The following is a 9,142-nucleotide window of genomic DNA, read 5'->3' on the forward strand; positions in this document are numbered from 1 at the left end:
ATCTTTTATAAATTTACAACAGTTCAATACTCAAATGTACTCTTCTCGGTTCTAGCGAAGCCGAGTTCCGTCACGTTCGACCAACGGGAATCGAACGCGCAGAAGTCGCCATAGGATTGACGACACAAAAACGTTCGAAAAAAAAAGAAAACGACGAACGCGCGAAGATACGCGCGTTCGCCGGCCGGGCGTAAAGTACATTATGATATATAACAACCATCGAGATCGAAGCTCCGTTCGTCAGGAAACGACGGGGATATATACACCCGATTCTGAATCCTCTGTACAGCACACGATCTCGCGAACGAGTAAGCACGGTGGCTAGCCCATGTTATATATGTGTTTGATTCTACTCTCTCGTCCAATTATTCAAGAAACAGCGCGCGTGCATCTCTCCATCGTTCGGGTGATAGTAAAGATTCGATGGGATTCGCGCGGCCGTCCGCCTCGAGCGGTCTTTCGTCCCAATATCCAGAAGCAGAGTTTGAAAAACTCTAGCGACGGCACGGGTGTCCGACTCACGACATCGAGGTTTCGAAGCCGGCGATCCCCTCCGAACGGATGGCGACCACGCGACCGACTGAAAGCATGAAAAATCGACGAAAGATAGAACACATCTCCGTTCGGGTGGTGTTTTTTTTTTTAAAAAAAAAAAAAACAAAAATTCGATGGGACTCGCAGCCATCGTCCTCGCGCGGTCTTTCGTCCCGATATCCAGAAGCAGAGTTTGAAAAACTCTAGCGACGGCACGGGTGTCCGACTCACGACAACGAGGATAGACAGCCGGTCCCCTCCGAACGGGTTATGCGACGATAAACTCGATGAAACTTTAGTCTCGTTCAGGTAGTGTGTGTCTTGTAAATCAAAAATTCGATGGGACTCGCATCCATCGTCCTCGCGCGGTCTTTCGTCCCAACATCCAGAAGCAGAGTTTGAAAAACTCTAGCGACGGCACGGGTGTCCGACTCACGACAACGAGGATAGACAGCCGGTCCCCTCTGAACGGTATATTATATATGAGATGATAGACGACAAACTGGATGAAACTTTAAGTCTCGTTCAGGTAGTGTGTAAATCAAAAATTCGATGGGACTCGCATCCGTCGTCCTCGCGCGGTCTTTCGTCCCGATATCCAGAAGCAGAGTTTGAAAAACTCTAGCGACGGCACGGGTCTCCGACTCACGACAACGAGGAAAGACAGCCGGTCCCCTCTGAACGGTATATTATATGAAACTTTAAGTCTCGTTCAGGTAGTGTTTAAATAAAAAATTCGATGGGACTCGCATCCGTCGTCCTCGCGCGGTCTTTCGTCCCGATATCCAGAAGCAGAGTTTGAAAAACTCTAGCGACGGCACGGGTGTCCGACTCACGACAACGAGGAAAGACAGCCGGTCCCCTCTGAACGGTATATTATATGAAACTTTAAGTCTCGTTCAGGTAGTGTTTAAATAAAAAATTCGATGGGACTCGCATCCGTCGTCCTCGCGCGGTCTTTCGTCCCGATATCCAGAAGCAGAGTTTGAAAAACTCTAGCGACGGCACGGGTGTCCGACTCACGACAACGAGGAAAGACAGCCGGTCCCCTCTGAACGGTATATTATATGAAACTTTAAGTCTCGTTCAGGTAGTGTGTAAGTCAAAAATTCGATGGGACTCGCATCCGTCGTCCTCGCGCGGTCTTTCGTCCCGATATCCAGAAGCAGAGTTTGAAAAACTCTAGCGACGGCACGGGTGTCCGACTCACGACAACGAGGATAGACAGCCGGTCCCCTCTGAACGGTATATAATATGAAACTTTAAGTCTCGTTCAGGTAGTGTGTAAGTCAAAAATTCGATGGGACTCGCATCCGTCGTCCTCGCGCGGTCTTTCGTCCCGATATCCAGAAGCAGAGTTTGAAAAACTCTAGCGACGGCACGGGTGTCCGACTCACGACAACGAGGATAGACAGCCGGTCCCCTCTGAACGGTATATAATATACATTATGCGACGGTAGACGATCAACTAGACGAAACTTTAGTCTCGTTCAGGTGGTGTAAAAAAAATTCGATGGGATACGCACGCACGGCTGTCGTCGTCCTCGAGCGGTCTTTCGTCCCAATATCCAGAAGCAGAGTTTGAAAAACTCTAGCGACGGCACGGGTGTCCGACTCACGACATCGAGGCTTCGAAGCCGGCGGCGTTCCCCTCTGAACGAACTTCGGCTAGACTAGTTACGAATCGTTGCTACACATCGTCTTCATCGTCGTCGTCGTCGACATCGACATCATCATCATATCATCATCATCATCATCATCATCATCGGTCATCGTCGCATAGCGGGCCAACATCCACGCGATGCGTCTTCGTTCTAGGTTACCCGATCCACGAGTATGTTACACGTGGTTTCGTTATTTCGAACGAAACGACATACGAAGAGCACACGACCCTTTGGGTAGGAAGCACGTTTCGAGAACGACGAGAGTTTCGATGAAAGAGACGAGAGAAGTCGACGCAGAAGGTATCCATGGATCTTCGAAGAGAACCTTCGAAGATGTATATCGGTATCCTTTCGCTCTGCGCGACTCGCTACAAGTTCTTTCGCTCTCGTCGACTCGTTCTAGACGCTTCGTTCGATCCCAAAGAGGAGTCTTCGATATGTCCCGTTGCTAGGAGGAGAACAAACGCAACACAGACCACGAAACATAGAAGAGAATAGGCGAGCATGATCACTCCGACACGAGGCACTTTAGAGATTTTCTTATTAGTTTGCATGGACTTTTATATTTCGTTTGTACGGTTTCCACGATGCAAATACGAAATACGAGATCGTGACGGCGGGTCTTTCTGTGTACGGCCTCTCGCAGGCGCCACGACTGCATTTCTCTTTACACCTGGTTTCCATCGTAATTTTTTCGTTTGATATCGAGCCTTAACTTTTGTTGGCTCTTTCGAAGCTAGAGTTCCCTTTTATTAGAATTTCATATATATATATATATATTATATGTTATATGTTTTATTCGGAGACGGCGGGTCTTTCTGTTTACGACCTCACGCAGGCGCCTCGAATAAGTTTCATTCGCATTTCGTTTTTATACTTGTATATATATATCTCTTCATCCCGATGATCGAGAGAGAGTGCCACCTTCTCTTCGTATAATTCCGTAGCTGGAGGGTCGTCTCCTCCTTAAGAATATTTCTATTCGTGCCAACGGAGGTTGCCAAGCTCCCTGGCGTTTTCGTTTGTTAAAGTATATAGCTTGTTAATACGTCGTATATACTTTCGTCGATACAGGAGGAGTACGGCTCCTTACCGACCATTGTGATATATATTTCATAGTTTTTATATGTGTTCAAGTCAAATTCTTTTGGTATCGTATCGTTAATGATCCTTCCGCAGGTTCACCTACGGAAACCTTGTTACGACTTTTACTTCCTCTAAATGATCAAGTTTGGTCATCTTCCCGGTAACATCGGCAATGCTTATCACATTGGCCGCGCACCAGTCCGAAGACCTCACTAAATCATTCAATCGGTAGTAGCGACGGGCGGTGTGTACAAAGGGCAGGGACGTAATCAACGCGAGCTTATGACTCGCGCTTACTGGGAATTCCTCGTTCATGGGGAATAATTGCAAGCCCCAATCCCTAGCACGAAGGAGGTTCAGCGGGTTACCCGGGCCTTTCGGCCAGGGAAAACACGCTGATTCCTTCAGTGTAGCGCGCGTGCGGCCCAGAACATCTAAGGGCATCACAGACCTGTTATTGCTCAATCTCGTGCGGCTAGAAGCCGCCTGTTCCTCTAAGAAGATTTGTTTGTACGTTGGTAGTAAAAACCCACCGACCGAAGCCGGGGGCCTTCGAGATACCATAAGTTACGTCTATTTAGCAGGCTAGAGTCTCGTTCGTTATCGGAATTAACCAGACAAATCGCTCCACCAACTAAGAACGGCCATGCACCACCACCCACCGAATCAAGAAAGAGCTATCAATCTGTCAATCCTTCCGGTGTCCGGGCCTGGTGAGGTTTCCCGTGTTGAGTCAAATTAAGCCGCAGGCTCCACTCCTGGTGGTGCCCTTCCGTCAATTCCTTTAAGTTTCAGCTTTGCAACCATACTTCCCCCGGAACCCAAAAGCTTTGGTTTCCCGGAAGCTGCCCGCCGAGTCATCGGAGGAACTTCGGCGGATCGCTGGCTGGCATCGTTTATGGTTAGAACTAGGGCGGTATCTGATCGCCTTCGAACCTCTAACTTTCGTTCTTGATTAATGAAAACATTTTTGGCAAATGCTTTCGCTTCTGTCCGTCTTGCGACGATCCAAGAATTTCACCTCTAACGTCGCAATACGAATGCCCCCATCTGTCCCTATTAATCATTACCTCGGGGCTCCGAAAACCAACAAAATAGAACCGAGGTCCTATTCCATTATTCCATGCACACAGTATTCAGGCGAAGGTAGCCTGCTTTAAGCACTCTAATTTGTTCAAAGTAAACGTATCGGCCCACCTCGACACTCAGTGAAGAGCACCGCGATGGGATATTAGTTGGACCGCCCGCGAGGAGCTAAGCCCACCGATAGGACGTACCACATAATGCCAGTTAAACACCGCGAGCGGTGAACCGACACTGTGACACACAGATTCAACTACGAGCTTTTTAACCGCAACAACTTTAATATACGCTATTGGAGCTGGAATTACCGCGGCTGCTGGCACCAGACTTGCCCTCCAATTGGTCCTCGTTAAAGGATTTAAAGTGTACTCATTCCGATTACGGGGCCTCGGATGAGTCCCGTATCGTTATTTTTCGTCACTACCTCCCCGTGCCGGGAGTGGGTAATTTGCGCGCCTGCTGCCTTCCTTGGATGTGGTAGCTGTTTCTCAGGCTCCCTCTCCGGAATCGAACCCTGATTCCCCGTTACCCGTTACAACCATGGTAGGCGCAGAACCTACCATCGACAGTTGATAAGGCAGACATTTGAAAGATGCGTCGCCGGTGCTAGATGACCATGCGATCAGCACAAAGTTATTCAGAGTCACCAAAACAAACGATGGACGGACAGACGAGCCATCCGCCACCGATTGGTTTTGATCTAATAAAAGCATTCCTACCATCTCTGGTCGGAATCTGTTTGCATGTATTAGCTCTAGAATTACCACAGTTATCCAAGTAAATGTAGGTATGATCTAAGAAACCATAACTGATTTAATGAGCCATTCGCGGTTTCACCTTAATGCGGCATGTACTGAGACATGCATGGCTTAATCTTTGAGACAAGCATATGACTACTGGCAGGATCAACCAGGGATCTTATTCGTATAACAATTCTTATAAATTTCGTTTAAGTTCTCTTCGTGTCGTAGGTGGGACGTAAGCACCGTACGACGAGACTTTTCGTTCTTAAGATAGATATATCTATAAAATATATCTCCTAGCGACGTTCGAGATACACCCATAGTTCAGTAATAATCTTCGAACGCCGCTCGCAGCCACTTTGTAATTCTCAACTCCACCTCCTCTCTTCTCTCTCTCTCTCTCTCTCATAGTCTTATATAAAATGTTTAGAATCGTACTTCTAAAGGAACATTTCCATAATGCTGTCTTCGTGTAAAAAGACTTATTAGAATATCTTAGCGGTAAAGCACGTATACGCACCTCACGCTGAACGAACAAGCGCGTATCCCAGTGCGTCGCGCTGGACATACCGTAAGAATATTCTTTCAATCGGTAGAACATTTTCGGCAGAAGACATACTACGCAAAGATAGTACGCTCCTACCGCCTCATCGGATACTTCTGCGAAAGCAGAAGTTTTTATAGAAAGCAGACGGTTATACTCTTTTGAATGAATCGATGCTCAGTTAGTACAAGCACACACGCATCTAACAATTTTTGTTAGAATACGTACACACAGGTCACCAGCTTCCCGACTCAGGGGAACCTTGCCACGATATTTGGTCATTACGTCCAGGACAGCGACCCGCGGCGCAGCAGTGTAGAGAAAAAACCAGAACGAGAACGGAGGAACAGTCGAGAAATAGCGTAAAATACACTAAGACTCGAGGAGCGGTGACTGAATTCTCAACCGAGGCCGTAGAATAGCCACGCGCTCAACGCTGTTCCGACCGAACCGTCCGGCTCGACGTCTCTCTTATAGATACGAAAGCGCCAGCCGGAAGGCCGGCGCCGGCCGGGCTAGCGGCCGCGCGCTTACGGTGCAAAACCTCCGTAGCAACGTACCGTTCGGAAGGGACGCTGGAACTTAGTCTCGCGAACGCTCGATCACTACTATACAAAGCCAATATCCAACCATCGAAATACATTACCAGACGTTTTATTAACATAATAGAAATGCATTTTTACCAAAAAATTAATTTTTTTTTTCACCGAAAAATTGCATCAGTAAACATACTCTTTTATCGAATACGGACAAAAAATAAGTTTATAATCAATTACAATACGTTAAAATAAGTAGAAATATGCAAAAAAATATATACCTTGTAACGTTAATTAACGAAAAAATTAGAAAAATATCCCAGTCGTGTCAGTTCGACGAACGCTAATTTTTTGAAAAAATCGATAAAAATGTTTAATCCCGACGTATTTAATAGAGATAGAACGATTCCCGTAAAAAAATTCATACCTTGTAACGCTTTTAAACGAATAAACTCGAAAAAACTTTTTCGCCCTCGGAATTTTTCTAAGTCCCAACGTACCGGCTCGGAATTTTTCTATGTTCCAACGACCGGTCGTGTCGGTCCAAACGTTTTTATATCCGTCTGCCGACGATATAAACGCTTAATCCCGACGTATTTTATCGAGTTATAACGATTTCTTGAAAAATATTCGTACGTTATAACGCTTTTTAACGAATTAATCGAAAAAGAGTGTTCGGTCCGAAAATTTTCTAAGTACGAACGACCGGCCGCATAGGTCCGTTTTTAAAAATCGTTCTCGGACGGAAATAAACCATTAATCCCGACGTATTTCGTCGAGTTACGTCGATTTATGCAAAAAAATTCATACCTTGTAACGCTTTTTAACGAATAAACTCGAAAAAACTTTTTCGCCCTCGGAATTTTTCTAAGTCCCAACGTACCGGCTCGGAATTTTTCTATGTTCCAACGACCGGTCGTGTCGGTCCAAACGTTTTTATATCCGTCTGCCGACGATATAAACGCTTAATCCCGACGTATTTTATCGAGTTATAACGATTTCTTGAAAAATATTCGTACGTTATAACGCTTTTTAACGAATTAATCGAAAAAGAGTGTTCGGTCCGAAAATTTTCTAAGTACGAACGACCGGCCGCATAGGTCCGTTTTTAAAAATCGTTCTCGGACGGAAATAAACCATTAATCCCGACGTATTTCGTCGAGTTACGTCGATTTATGCAAAAAAATTCATACCTTGTAACGCTTTTTAACGAATAAACTCGAAAAAACTTTTTCGCGCTCGGAATTTTTCTAAGTCCCAACGTACCGGCTCGGAATTTTTCTATGTTCCAACGACCGGTCGTGTCGGTCCAAACGTTTTTATATCCGTCTGCCGACGATATAAACGCTTAATCCCGACGTATTTTATCGAGTTATAACGATTTCTTGAAAAATATTCGTACGTTATAACGCTTTTTAACGAATTAATCGAAAAAGAGTGTTCGGTCCGAAAATTTTCTAAGTACGAACGACCGGCCGCATAGGTCCGTTTTTAAAAATCGTTCTCGGACGGAAATAAACCATTAATCCCGACGTATTTCGTCGAGTTACGTCGATTTATGCAAAAAAATTCATACCTTGTAACGCTTTTTAACGAATAAACTCGAAAAAACTTTTTCGCGCTCGGAATTTTTCTAAGTCCCAACGTACCGGCTCGGAATTTTTCTATGTTCCAACGACCGGTCGTGTCGGTCCAAACGTTTTTATATCCGTCTGCCGACGATATAAACGCTTAATCCCGACGTATTTTATCGAGTTATAACGATTTCTTGAAAAATATTCGTACGTTATAACGCTTTTTAACGAATTAATCGAAAAAGAGTGTTCGGTCCGAAAATTTTCTAAGTACGAACGACCGGCCGCATAGGTCCGTTTTTAAAAATCGTTCTCGGACGGAAATAAACCATTAATCCCGACGTATTTCGTCGAGTTACGTCGATTTATGCAAAAAAATTCATACCTTGTAACGCTTTTTAACGAATAAACTCGAAAAAACTTTTTCGCGCTCGGAATTTTTCTAAGTCCCAACGTACCGGCTCGGAATTTTTCTATGTTCCAACGACCGGTCGTGTCGGTCCAAACGTTTTTATATCCGTCTGCCGACGATATAAACGCTTAATCCCGACGTATTTTATCGAGTTATAACGATTTCTTGAAAAATATTCGTACGTTATAACGCTTTTTAACGAATTAATCGAAAAAGAGTGTTCGGTCCGAAAATTTTCTAAGTACGAACGACCGGCCGCATAGGTCCGTTTTTAAAAATCGTTCTCGGACGGAAATAAACCATTAATCCCGACGTATTTCGTCGAGTTACGTCGATTTATGCAAAAAAATTCATACCTTGTAACGCTTTTTAACGAATAAACTCGAAAAAACTTTTTCGCCCTCGGAATTTTTCTAAGTCCCAACGTACCGGCTCGGAATTTTTCTATGTTCCAACGACCGGTCGTGTCGGTCCAAACGTTTTTATATCCGTCTGCCGACGATATAAACGCTTAATCCCGACGTATTTTATCGAGTTATAACGATTTCTTGAAAAATATTCGTACGTTATAACGCTTTTTAACGAATTAATCGAAAAAGAGTGTTCGGTCCGAAAATTTTCTAAGTACGAACGACCGGCCGCATAGGTCCGTTTTTAAAAATCGTTCTCGGACGGAAATAAACCATTAATCCCGACGTATTTCGTCGAGTTACGTCGATTTATGCAAAAAAATTCATACCTTGTAACGCTTTTTAACGAATAAACTCGAAAAAACTTTTTCGCGCTCGGAATTTTTCTAAGTCCCAACGTACCGGCTCGGAATTTTTCTATGTTCCAACGACCGGTCGTGTCGGTCCAAACGTTTTTATATCCGTCTGCCGACGATATAAACGCTTAATCCCGACGTATTTTATCGAGTTATAACGATTTCTTGAAAAATATTCGTACGTTATAACGCTTTTTAAC

At 44.7% G+C, this 9,142-nt stretch overlaps 1 non-coding gene across 1 annotated transcript; it reads right to left on the bottom strand.

Moving 5' to 3' along the window:
* Positions 1–3,360: 3,360 nt before the first annotated feature.
* On the bottom strand, positions 3,361–5,283 carry LOC126877547 (small subunit ribosomal RNA). Its single transcript, XR_007695111.1, has one exon. It is a non-coding gene; the product is annotated as a small subunit ribosomal RNA (ribosomal RNA).
* Positions 5,284–9,142: the final 3,859 nt, after the last annotated feature.

Source organism: Bombus huntii, unplaced genomic scaffold, assembly GCF_024542735.1.
Source record: "Bombus huntii isolate Logan2020A unplaced genomic scaffold, iyBomHunt1.1 ctg00000186.1, whole genome shotgun sequence".
Lineage (NCBI taxonomy): Eukaryota > Metazoa > Arthropoda > Insecta > Hymenoptera > Apidae > Bombus > Bombus huntii.